Source organism: Schistocerca gregaria, chromosome 5 (genome assembly GCF_023897955.1).
Source record: "Schistocerca gregaria isolate iqSchGreg1 chromosome 5, iqSchGreg1.2, whole genome shotgun sequence".
Taxonomy (NCBI): Eukaryota; Metazoa; Arthropoda; class Insecta; order Orthoptera; family Acrididae; genus Schistocerca; species Schistocerca gregaria.
In genome coordinates this window covers 399,179,876-399,193,133 of record NC_064924.1, presented here as the reverse complement: position 1 = coordinate 399,193,133, position 13,258 = coordinate 399,179,876, and the positions used below count along the sequence as shown (strand labels likewise).

At 36.7% G+C, this 13,258-nt stretch overlaps 1 protein-coding gene across 2 annotated transcripts in view; it reads right to left on the bottom strand.

Moving 5' to 3' along the window:
- The window catches only part of LOC126272385 (uncharacterized), a 99,119-nt gene extending 98,438 nt beyond the window's left edge, over positions 1-681 (bottom strand). Inside the window, exon 1 of one of the 2 annotated variants that reach the window (XM_049975203.1) lies at positions 418-681. The gene's annotated coding sequence lies outside the window, so the exon portion shown is untranslated. Of the gene's footprint in view, positions 1-14; positions 282-417 lie in introns of those variants that run through there. The other variant, XM_049975204.1, reaches the window with a different exon arrangement.
- Positions 682-13,258: the final 12,577 nt, after the last annotated feature.

Here is a 13,258-nt window from a genome sequence, read left to right as displayed (position 1 = left end):
ACTGTGTGTCGTACCTAATATACAATCTAATTGCACGAATTCCACATAAAGGCTCGGCTCTTTGGTAATTAACCGACTATCTGCTACACTTCGTAAACTGGTCGACAGATTTATCACATTACAGTTTTAATCCGCTTCAGAGTTTATAGTAAAATCTTTCATATGCATCCGCCTGTCTTCCAAATCAAAGGTGCTTATACCAACTAAATATTCGTATCTTCGTGCTCCCCGTCACTTTGAAATTATAAGAACAGCAAATGATGTACATCAATCACTCGTGATTAAAACATAAATGATGTTAAGCAGTACTTTGAGTGAATCCAATTATCTTTTTTACTTAATTCAATATTTGATCGATTATCTGAAAATTAGACCACAATTCCCAATTTTCAAATGACTGTTGACACTGTTTCATACCAATATATGAACGGGCAAAACAAATCCGCAACGTATCTCGCAAACACTTCCTTCCAAGAAATTAAGGATTAACCACTTCTGATGAGCAGCAGGTGCTTACTATCTTTCATGTACTCTTGTTTAATACAGAACAGGAGTTTCCACTCAATCTTTTCCTTTTTATTTCCGCCCCGAAATATGATACCGGATATTTTTTCGTTTATTGACAATTAATTGACAGTCATAAATTCTATTTGTCGACGTGGCTGACAGGACTCTCACCAGAGATTACTACACCTAAAGGACGAAATCGAAATGGCAGAAGCGATTATTGTTGCTATATGTGCAGGATGGTACAGTATATATTTATTGCTTTTTGAGTTTTTTCAAACAAACATTCCTCTCAAAACAGCAATATGGTTAATTTTTGAACAATAATCACATACTGTCATGCAACACTGATTATTTTATATTGTGGGCATCCGTAGCTGCTGAAGGGCATGATGTTAGGAAGATTACCGCTAAGCGCTGGTGAAATTGTTGTTTATTTTGTGGATTTATGTTGTAGTTTATGCAGAGTAACGCAGCCAAATGACAGGAAACAACTATTCAGGGACAAAATAAACTTATGCTTTATTCGCACGACACATATTAGTACATTTGACAACCAAATTATATTTCATTGCCCCATCAACAAACACGGAACGTGTATATTCCATAGAGTCTAATTCACTCTACACATCATGTCTTGTGCCCCACTATACACGCTGGAAAATGTTTGTTCACATATCCCCAACACTCCCCATTAAACAAAAAATTTCTCAGATACTCAACACTATACATCGCAGATTAAACCATGATGTTTCCCCAGCTTCTGAAATTTGTCCTTACTGAGACGCTTGTTTAGGAGATCAGGTAACATTTCTTCCGTTCAACGATAACTGTGGATTATATTCCCCTGTTCCATATGATGTCTTATAAAGTGATGCCTTATGTCAATATGTTTGGATCTTACACTGGTGACATTATTTTTTGAAAGTTTAATAGCTCCCATATTGTCACAAAATATCAGAGTTGACTTTAATGTTGAAGGAGATTCTATTTCACTCTTCATTGTATGGATCCAAAGAGCTTCTGGATAGTGGAGGACAAGGCCATATATTCAGCTTCTACAGTACTCAAAGCAACAGTTCTTTACTCTTACAAGACTGTGATATTAATCCTCCCATTAGTCTAAAAAACTTCCAGTGGTGGAGTGTCTGCTTTCCAACTCATTTCTCTACTCTGCATCACTGTATCCTTCCAAATTTACATTTCCAGTTTTAGAACATTTTAACTTGTAGTCAGCAGTTCCATTTAAATATCTGAATATTCTCTTAACTGCCATCCAGTGCTTTTCTCTCGGATCACTGCAAAACTTGCTTAGTGCATTTGTGGCAAATGTAATGTCTGCTCTGGGAGCCTGTGCTAAATACAATAGACTTACTACAGCTTCCAAATAGGGTACACTTTCCATAATTTTCTTGTCAACATCATTTATTAGCAGTTTTGCATTGTTTTCCATGGGAGTAGAAATAGGTTTGCACTTTTCCATATTGAAGTTCTCTAAGATCTTCTTTGTGTGCAGAGATTGATCAATCCATAATTCTTCTCTGTTGGCACTTCTTAGAATCTTCACATGTAAGTACTAATTAATTTCCCCTAAATCAGGCGTATTAAATTCTAACCATAACCGTTCATTAAAAAAGTCCATGCGACTTTCACTGTCGGTTAAAATTAAAAAAAAAAATCATCTACCCATATGGCCATGATTGTAATGTCTTCATTGCTCCTTTTATGATATATGATGGGATCTGCCTTTGACTGTAACATGCCTAGTTTGATCAAACTTTTATGCAAACATTTATTCCAGCAATGGCCACTTTGCTTTCATCCATATATGCCTTTCTTCAAACGCCAAATTCTCCTTTTTTCCTGATAAGGTCGCTTAACTTCATCAGCTGAAATCACATATATTTCCTCTTCCAGTCTTCCATTCAGGTAGGCTGTTTTCACATCCATTTGATGAATTACTAAGTCTTCCTTTACTGCCAGAGCTAAAAGGTATCTTAACGATGAATACTTCACCACTGGTGAGAAGGTTTCATTGTAATCTATTCTTTCTGGGAATATCATTTAACTACCAATCTGGCTTTGAATTTCCGTATTGCACTCTAAGGATTTTTAATACTAAACACTCATCTTGATCTTAGTGACTTTTTATTTTCAGGCATGTCAACCCATTCATATGTATCATTATCCACAAAAGATTGCAGCTCTTTTTCAGTAGCCTTTCTCCAATCTTGAGCATTTGAACTTGCTAAAGCCTGGTTCATTGTTGATAGTTTGGGTAGCATACACTTCATAATCTGGATATCCTTTTGGTTTTGCTATATGTGAAGACCGGCTTAAACTGACTTCCTGTGTTGAATCTTCTTCCTCAATTTGAACCTCGGGTCGCACATCAGCTTCCTCTTTATTCTCGTCTTCCTCTGTTTCAGTTTCCATCTCTGTTTCAGCACTATCACACACTATGGTTGCTTCCATTACTGTACCATTTTGACGACTTTCCTTTATTTTAGGTCTATAATCCTCCAAAAATACTACATCTCTACTACTTATTATCTTCTTATTCAGAGGATTATGAAACCTGTAGCCTTTTGAATCCTCACAGTAGCCAACAAAAATATATTTTTGTGATTTTGCATCCCAGTTTCCTCTTAATGGTTTTGGAATCTGAACCATGGCTTCACATCCAAAGACTTTTAAGTGCTTTAGATCCAGTTTCTTCCCAGTCCATACTTCATAAGGTGTCTTGTGTCTCACAGCTTTGGTAGGTGATCTGTTAATTAAATACACTGCTGTTGACACAGCCTCTGCCCAAAAACCACTTAGGTAGCTCAGTATCGCTTAACAAACTTCTTGCCTTTTCCACAATGGTTCTGTTGGCTCGTTCTGCGACCCCATTCTGAGAAGGACTGTAGCGAGTGGTAGACTGATGCCTAATACCTATTCCATTCAACTGTTCCTTAAACCATCTGTTTACATATTCTAATCCATTGTCTGATCTAATAATTTTAATTTTCTTCCCAGTCTGTCTTTCAACCATTTTGCAACAAACAACAAATACATAATTCACTTGATCCTTGCTACTTATAAAATAAACATGCATGTATCTAGAAAAATAATCTATGAATGCCAGGAAATAGAAGCTACCTCCTAAAGATTCATTCTCCATAGGTCCACAGAGATCAGAATGTATGAGTTGCAAGACTTCGGTAGATCTGCTCTGACTCTTTTTAAATGGCGATCTAACCTGCTTCCCATGTAAACACACCTCACATTGAACATTATTTATTCCATAATTTTCCATCCAAGTTACCATATTCTTCAATAAAGTCATACTTTTCCTATTCAAATGTCCAAGTCTCCTATGCCACAAGAAACCTTTTGCAGCATAAACAGAGTGATTTCCTGTTTCAGCAGTATTTTGAACTGTATTCACCTTGTAAATACCTATTACATTACTTGCAGTAGCTACAATATCACCACAAGAGTCTATCACTTTGGCTCCCTCTATATCGACGGTAACTTTATTACCCTTCTTTACTATTTCGCTTACTAATAACAAATTAGTTGCAATATTATTTACATAATGTACATCATGAGCAGCAACAATTTCCTTTTCCCCATTCACAAACAAATTAAGGTCCACTTTTCCTGTGAGTTCACACCTTAACTTAGATCCGTGAACTGTAGGAATTCCAATGTCAGTCCTTAACTGAACATTATACAAATCTGACAGAGCTTTCTTATTGTGCACAGATGCTTCTGAATCTAGGAATCATTCTCCATGATCGTCACTCGCTTCATTAAAAGAGTAAAAAACAGAAAATGCCTTACCTTCATCGGCAGTCTTTCACTCAAAACTACTAGAATTAACATGGTTCTTTTCATTTATACTCAACTTTTTGTTACACTTTGAAGCAATGTGTCCAATTTTCTGGCATCTGGAACATCTTATTGGCTTCTTCTTCTTGTACTTAGAGTATAAAGCCGACGCTGTTTCTTTTTCTGAAGCGTTAGAATCTGGTCCATTCTCCACATCCTGTAGAATCTTTACTTTAACACTATCCGCTGTAATGGATATTCCCGAACTTTCCAACCCCTTAATCATTGGAGAATATTTCTCTGGTAGTCCAGCTAACAATAAAGTTCCAATCCATTCATCGGCAATTTCAAAACCAATATTCCTCATACGATTGGAGATTCAAATTATTTTATTCACATATTCATCCACGCTTTTACATTTATTCAGTCTTGTGGTTATTAGCTCACGAAGTATCTTACTTTTCTGGTTAAACCACCATCTTGAAATGCGTTTTTCAGTTTGTCATATACCTCCTTTGCTGACGTAGCCTTTTCAATGTGAACATAATTCACTGAATCAATCAAAAAGATTAGTTTTGATTTCGCCCTCCGATGCTTAGTAGTAAAATTTGATTCAGTATCTACCAATTTACCGTTTACGACGTCCCATAAGCCATCCAAGTGCAAATACACCTCAACAGCAAATTTCCAGTTCGCGTAATTTTCGCGCCCTACAAGCCGCTCTATTTGTTGTATCTGTGTTGTACTCATTTTACAAATATTTTCTTCCACATATAGCACATACGAGCTTCCGCACACCTTCTGTGCAAATACGTATCACTTTAAGGCTTATTATTTTGCTTTAATTCAGTACCTAGGCCCACAACCTGTTGTAGTTTATGCAGATTAAAGCAGCTAAATGACAGGTAACACCTATTAAGGGACAAAATAAACTTTTCCTTTATTCACACAACACATATTAACACATTTGACTACCAAATTATATTACGTTGCCCCATCAACAAACACGGTACGTGTGTATTCCATAGAGTCTAATGCACTCTGCACATCATACCAGTTGTGCGCCACTATTCACGATGGAAAATGTTCACATGTCCCCAACAATTTATAATGAATAAGAGAATGTCTAAAATACACTCAGAGCGTAAAAAGAGCATAAGGAAATCCCTCGCTCCTGGGACCGATTGTACAATCTCTAGTTAGCAGCTGGTTAAGCGCTATTCTCGGAATAGCGCAAAAAACACGTTGTACGAAACCGGAATAGCACTTAACCGGTGAATAAATTCGGGATAACTTAACCGGTGATTTCTGGGCGGTTAACGAGCTTAACCTGGGGAATATGTTTTCAAGATGGCAGGAATAGCGACTGATGCAGACAACGATGACGATATTTTTGCTGAAGTGTTCATGAGAATGAGGAAGGAGAAGGAAATGAGACGGGGCCGAATCCGAATTTATATTCAGATTTAGCTTTATCAAAGGAAGCCCTGCTTCGTCTTTCTAATGTTGTACGTGAGAAACTGATGTGTATGATGGAAGGGTGAGAATACTTCTCTGCTTTGTTAAATAATACTGTTCATTTATAGTAATATGCATTTGATTTCAGAACTTCGTCAATTCCGTCGTGTTATATATGTAAAATAAGCACATTAAAATGACGATTCGTGCAAATATAGTCTTGTTTATCTGGCATGTGTTAAAATTGCTGCAGTAGTGGAAAGGAATGTTTAGTTTTATGTAGCAGAAATGCCATAGTAGACTTAACCAAATCAAAAAATCACAACAGTAATATGCACTATTTGCTTTAACAGCTTTTTCTGTTTTAGACAAAACATCGATTATTCGTATTGCAAAACGTTTCGACAAAATAGTAGTGTCTCAGTTTCACTCAGCCACATTACGTCAATAACAGAAATTATTGTTCCTCTCTGTTTTTTTTTGGGAAAATCCGTTTTTGTAAACATCACAACCATGTCAGAGCAACTTCCACCATTCACTGAAAATGTTATGATCACAGACCCATTAATGCTTCAGAGCAACAACGTTGTCTTCCACCTGCCATTATTCAGTGAAGCCTGTGAACTATTTGTGCTTACTCGTGCTAAATTTAACACGTAAATATTAAGAGGAAAGTTAGCCTTTTTAAAGTGATGTTTCCCCAGTACTGAATATAGCTACTGTGTGTGTCACCCTTATTTATCATAAAATAATAGCTATATATGTATGTTGCAAGAGCACAACAGGAATCTAGTTAGTGAATCTGCATAGTTGTAGCATGGAGAAGGAGTGCATGGAATGCAATGTTTTTGACTTTCCTTAAACATAAAGTTATTTTCAGTGTCCTCCTTTATGTCAAATTTGTAGCTTGTTGAAGGTAACTTAAACTGAAATATCTTATACTGGACTTGTGTGAAGTACCAGTTTTATTAAACTAATAACTTTTATGATTGTTTCACGTAACAAGATGTTTGATAGTATACTAATGTCCCAAGTTCGCTCGGTGACAATTGTAGCAGAAAATATTGTTCAGTCTTATCTCCAATTGGACAACTTTCCATTTCTTAGTGAATGCTTCAGAGGAACTTGTCAATCACCTAGCATTATTCTCATAAATTTGCGCTTACCCAAGCTAAGTTAAATGCAGTAAAATTAACTAGAGTTTTCTTTCTTTTTTAAAAAAAGAAGAAACCTGTAGTAGATACCTTTCTTATTTTTCAGTTATTAGTAATATCTACAGAACCACATCCATATTTATCATAAAGTAATTGTTATCTTTGTGTTCTAAGAACATAAGTACTTATCTTTCAGCTAACAGGAATCATTAGTTATTGAACACATAACAGTGGAAGGAGTGGCTTGCAAGTTATATTTTTAAATTTCTCTTAAACTGTCTCATGTCATTCTTTAGTTTCTTTCAGAAATGAGTCTGTTCCACCAATGAACCAGCTATTACAAACACTTAGATACTTTGTCTCTGGTGATTTCCTTCTGTCCATTGGACACTTCATTGGTATTGACAAGGGGACGGACATGATTAAGGGGATGCATATGACACTGGACAACATGTAGGAGAGGTAGCTTCTTGATTATTTCTGTTCTCTAACGTAATTAAATGAAAATAATAGAAATCAAAGTATATGGATTAATATATTTTTATTCTGAAATCAATTGTATTAATTTTTAGTTTTTGATCCTGATTTTAAGCTTTATGTTGTTTTTTAAACCAATACAGTTTTTCCCCCATTCTCTGGTTCTTGTCAAGCTATTTTTGAAGCTCTATGCAGCTCTGCTAATTCTTTCACATTTGAGAACAGGTATTTTTATTCTGAAAACAAAACTGACCATTCTAAGCTGAGATGGCTGTAGGAAAAGAAGAACACAGTGAAGGTGTCACTTCTCCAGTTACTTCCACTTCCCTCCCAGATTACATGTATCTGCTAGAGATGATTATACAAGTCAAAATTATGTATGAAGCAAGCAAACCAGTAACATCTCTTAGAATTTTCAGTCAAATCAATGTCTGCGATGTCACAGTTTATTGGAGAGACTGAAAAGACCAACTATTTCACAAAGCAGACCGCATTTCACACTTGTGTATATAATATGTGTCTACTTACAATTCACTCTCTACCAAACAGCTACATTTTATGGAATACTACTTCATGTAGAAATGTTTCATTTAACTCAAACTGTCTGTGGCGTCCTTCTGTTGTCAACTTTATCAAATGGTGTATTTCATTGTAGCCTACACAATTTGGAACCTACATTTCAAGTATGGGGAAGCACCAGCCTGCAGCCCCCACTACCCTTTCTGAGCATGATATTTACGTGTATCTAAATTAAAAAGAAAAAAAATCGTACTTACGCTGTATCTGCTCTGTCGAACTATATGAAGTTGTTTGTGAATGGAAGCTGTTGCATATTTTTCCAGTACTTTATTCGGAGATCTAAAAGAAGGTAACAAGAGTTGTTCCATACATTTAGGACAAACTGCTGATAGGTGAAACTTGCGGTTAGAGAGCCATTATTTAAAATTTGCGAGCATCTAAAGAGAAAAAAGAAAAACATTTTACAGCCAGAGGACGCCAAAAACTTTTAAAGTGACTGAATTGGCGATAAGAAATTGCTATTGCTAACATGGTTGGTAGTGACACTATGCAGATTACTACGTGGAATGTATCAGGTGGCAGTATCTTTCCATTGTGATGACAGGGTGAACCAGTGTTTGGCAAAGTAAAAGTGGCCTGCATGAACGACTGAAAGAGACTAGTTGGCTGGCAGAATGAAAGTTAACCATGTGGAAAGCGTGACATGACATTTTCATGCTAGGAGCGCTGGGCCGCTACATTCCTCTCTAGCTGCTTTAACCCATCAGCAATTTGTCCTAAGTGAGTGGGGCACTTTTTCATTACCTCTCACTTGGCATAGTATGAGAATATTCATTGCAGAGTTAATTTTGACTAGGAGTCTATAGCTATGACTTAAGCTTGTGAGAATATTTTAGACACTCCTATATCAATTTTTATGTTCGCAAAATGTGGTGACACTGTACTTTGCTCTTTACTACGTAGGTTGCTCCTGCTGATGCAGCTTTAGACCGCCAAATGAGTTTTGTTTCAATAAATAATAACTTTACTAGCTGTTAACAGTTTTCTTCTTAACACCATGTCATACAACAATTTTGTATATGAACAAATAAAGAAAAGTACTTGTTACATGCAAGCCAGTTCACACTGACCATCACCTAATGTCATGACACATCCTGTCAAAACATTCCACAATGCATTTCAATTGGTGGCATTCATACAGGCCCTCACATCATGTCATGGCATCTTCGAGATTACTAGGGAAGAAAGTTTGGCGGCTTACATTATCATCCATTATTCACTTGACCCACAGCTCCCAACACACAGCTGTGCAGCCATCCTCAATACTTTGTTTTGTCATGCTTTTTGTGGTCAGTGTTGTCAAATCAGTTACACAAGGTCAAAAAAATACAATTACATTAAATAAACAGGTGAGAGCCTCACTGGAAATGCTCATAGTATCACAGCTTCACAATAGTGAAGGAAGCTGTTCTAAGAAAAGTGGACGTTTGTTTATGCAGGGTGAATCATAAATCTTAGACTTTGGAGTTGCATACTGAACTGAGGAGAGGAACAGTGAAGTTCTGTTCAGTGTAGAATTTTGCTAAGAGTAAGAAATAATGTAATATTACAGTGCAGATATTGTGAATTTTGCCTTGCAAGTAACTAGCAGAAACACTATTTATATTTTTATTGTGAGAAAAAGAAAGTTATGCTGAAGAAAACTGTTTAGTTAAATATATTTTTGAGTCAAAATATCGGGGTACTAAAAATGGACTGACATTTTATATAAATGTCATAGAAATAAATCGTCAATTTGTTACATCTGCATTCCGTGTACTAGTGCATTGAGAACTCATTGCTCTAAGATGCACAAGGCACGCCTCTAAATTTTTCTTGTTTTGAGCTTTACTCTCCAGCAATTGAAGTCATTAAAATGAAACATCGTATGCATATCCCAGATATGATGCAAAATCCCATGGAACAATTATTCCCTGAAGTTGTTTTAAACTTAGAAGAAATCTGAGTAAATTATGCTTCAAGAACTTGATTGAAAAGAACAAAATCCATCAGAATAATATTAGCTTTGATTCAATTTTGGCTCATCTGTGTATAAATTTGAACAATTTATTCTTCATAGAGTTATATTTATCTAACAATATCTGTCTTACTGGATTTTTGTGTGCATCCCTTCCCCACTAAAAAAACCTTACATCTGATAATTACTGCAAAAATAAAAGTGTATAATAAAACACCTTATTTCATTTCAACACTATTCTGACTTTTTCGGCAAACACTGAGGTTGATATCAGTTGTTATTCTATGTCTTTATTATTTGTCACTTTCGTTATTTGTTGTAAACTGCTTCATTTCAATACTTCTTTTGTTGAAATTTATGATTTTATAATGAATGACGAAAAATTAACTGAAGCAGTTAAGCAGTTGTCTGAATTGTACAATATGAGCTACAGGAGGTACTAACTATGTTATAAAAGAAGCTTTGCAGAACAAATAAAGAATGTTTGATGTGTAATTACTAAACATCTTAAACCTTCTCACATTAGTGTTGTGTTTATCACATGCCAGAAATAGCTTTTCAACAGCGCTTCAAAATTATGTGTCCTCTAGTACATTGATAAAGTGGATTTTTATACAAAAATGGTTCAAATGGCTCTGAGCACTATGCCACTTAACTTCTGAGGTCATCAGTCGCCTAGAACTTAGAGCTAATTAAACCTAAGGACATCACACACGTCCATGCCTGAGGCAGGATTTTTATACAAGCTGCATTTAATATTTTACAATGAAATGGATTTAAAATGGCTGCAATTTGAAGTGAAGAGAGTAATTAGTGATTAGTAATTGGAATTATTTGTGTGTTGTCAGGTATCTGTAATATTTGATAAAGAAATTGACCGAAACCTTCAGACACAGTAACAGCAGCAAATTGCATTTTTTGTCAAATATTCATCAATTAATGTATTAAGTGTTCCTTGTTTAAATATGCATTTGTGACAAGCTTAAAAAATTTGTTGAGGGAGATATGCCTGTTGCATAAAGATATATTCTGAACTGTCAACTGAACTGTACCTTAAACAAACCAGCTTTTCTTGGGATGTTCACTGTGTTACTTTTAGTAATTTTGGATGCTATTTGACATAACAAATGAAGAAATCCATGCTTCAGTATTCTAAAATATATATAAAATGCAAATTTCTCATTTTCGAGTTCGCTGTAGAGTGTGCGAAATTCCTATTCTGTGCTATGAAATGACATCATTTTTCGGACCTACAATCTTTTTTTGCATTGTTTCGCCCTTCTGTCTTCTTCTTCTAATATGCAAGCTATCCCTGCAAACTGTAATTGATATGAGTCCCTGGAACCGCGAGACTGCTACGGTCGCAGCTTTGAATTCTGCCTTGGGCATGGATGTGTGTGATGTCCTTAGGTTAGTTAGGTTTACGTAGTTCCAAGTTCTAGGGGACTGATGACCTCAGCAGTTAAGTCCCATAGTGCTCAGAGCTATTTGATATGAGTCCAATAAATATCATTTTCGTACTAATGTGGACTCCAGCATCCACGTATATAAGCACATTATGTGTGTGCACATCCCGAATAAAAACAACTGAGAATCATCTTTTGAAAATCGTAGTTCTCGCAAAAAACAGTCAAGGACAGCCATTAGAGTGAGATCATGTGACCACAGATCTGATGTGATGGACAATGTGAGTATACCCAGACCTGATGGTGCATGATGTAATGGAGCCTTGATGGCCACAGTGAATTAGTCTTATGAACACCCAAAATATTTACTATGATTTAACAGACCAACTAATGTAGATAGAGAAAGCAAGGCTGGTTTTGATTGTGAACAAGCTCTTTTGGTGAACCATTTTGGAACTGTATTTAGAAGGAAATGCCTGTAAATAAAACTTCATTGGTTTAGAAATTCAAGCAAGCAACAGATAATGGTCATCAACATTCTCTTCACGCTTTACCATTATATGCACCTGCCGTTTGGCATCAAGAATGCACCTGCCACATTCCAGAGATTTTTAGAAATGTTAACATAAGGTGTTCTGTTCTATACAAACTGTTTTGACATCACTTTCACAGGTTCCTCACGCCATGCACATTTCGCTACTCTTTGCACTCTCTTCACTAAATTGCAAAGTTGCGGCCCTTAGGTGCAATCACCAGAAATCAAAGTCTTTTCAGACAAAAATTGAATGTTTGGACCACCTTCTTCTGAAGGATGGCGTCAAATCTACGAAGCACTACTCATCAGTGATTGATAACTTCCCTAAACTATGGCACCTGAAGGAACTCCAATCGTTTCTGGGTAAAGTTAGTTATTATACGAAATTTCTCCCTAATGTTGTGGATGTAACTGATCTGTTGAGCGAACTGTGAAGAAAAAAGTGTTTCTTCCATTTAGTCACCAGACTGAGACAGAGCTTTTGCCCATGCAAAGTCGCTGCTGAAGTCATTGCCATGCCTCAATACCTTTGCATTAGTCAAAAAGCTCATCTTGGCAATGGATAGTTTCAGTAAGGGGTTAAATTAGAGTTAACTCACAGGAACCTTGATGACTGAACAGCCTGTCACATACACCTCCAAAACGCTGAAAGTGGCTCAATGCAATTATCCTCAGATAGAAAGTGAGGCCTTAGCTGTTGTTAGACTGTCTGGAAGTTCCATCTTTTGCTCTATAGCAACGAATTTCATCTCATCGCAAACCATAAACCACTTGAGGCACTGTTCGCCCCCCCCCCCCTCTATTTATCCATTTGCAACTTCCTGACAGAAGCATGCAGTGAATGCAATTGTTAGTCTTTGTTTTTGAGTGAGTACCATTTTGCGGTTATTCACTTATTAATGGCACATTATGCAACTGTGGACGCATTGTGTTGGGTGCCCATGAGACCTGACCCAGCCTTCGACACAGCCAAATTTGCTTGTTTCCTGAGCAACTTCCACATACAGCATGCAGTGGATAGACTTCGCATGACGATCCATTGAAAGATACAATGCTCTGATGGGTGGTCAATTTTCTGTGCAATGGTTGGCCCGACCGACTGCCCACCAAGCAGTCTGGCCTGCTCTGCACCAATTTATTCCTCAATCATCAGTTGGCAGATATCGACAGCACTCTCCTTCTCTGCTGTGACTTGAACGACCCTGAGGTTACTGTCCCTCTTGCCCTGTGGGCTCGAATTCTTGCTCTCTTACACCATGCCCACTGGAGTATGACCAACAGGAAAGTTCTCATGAAGTGTTTTGTATACTGGCGTGGCAGAGACTCGGCAACTGAGAGGATCATCCATGAATGCAAACAATGTGCC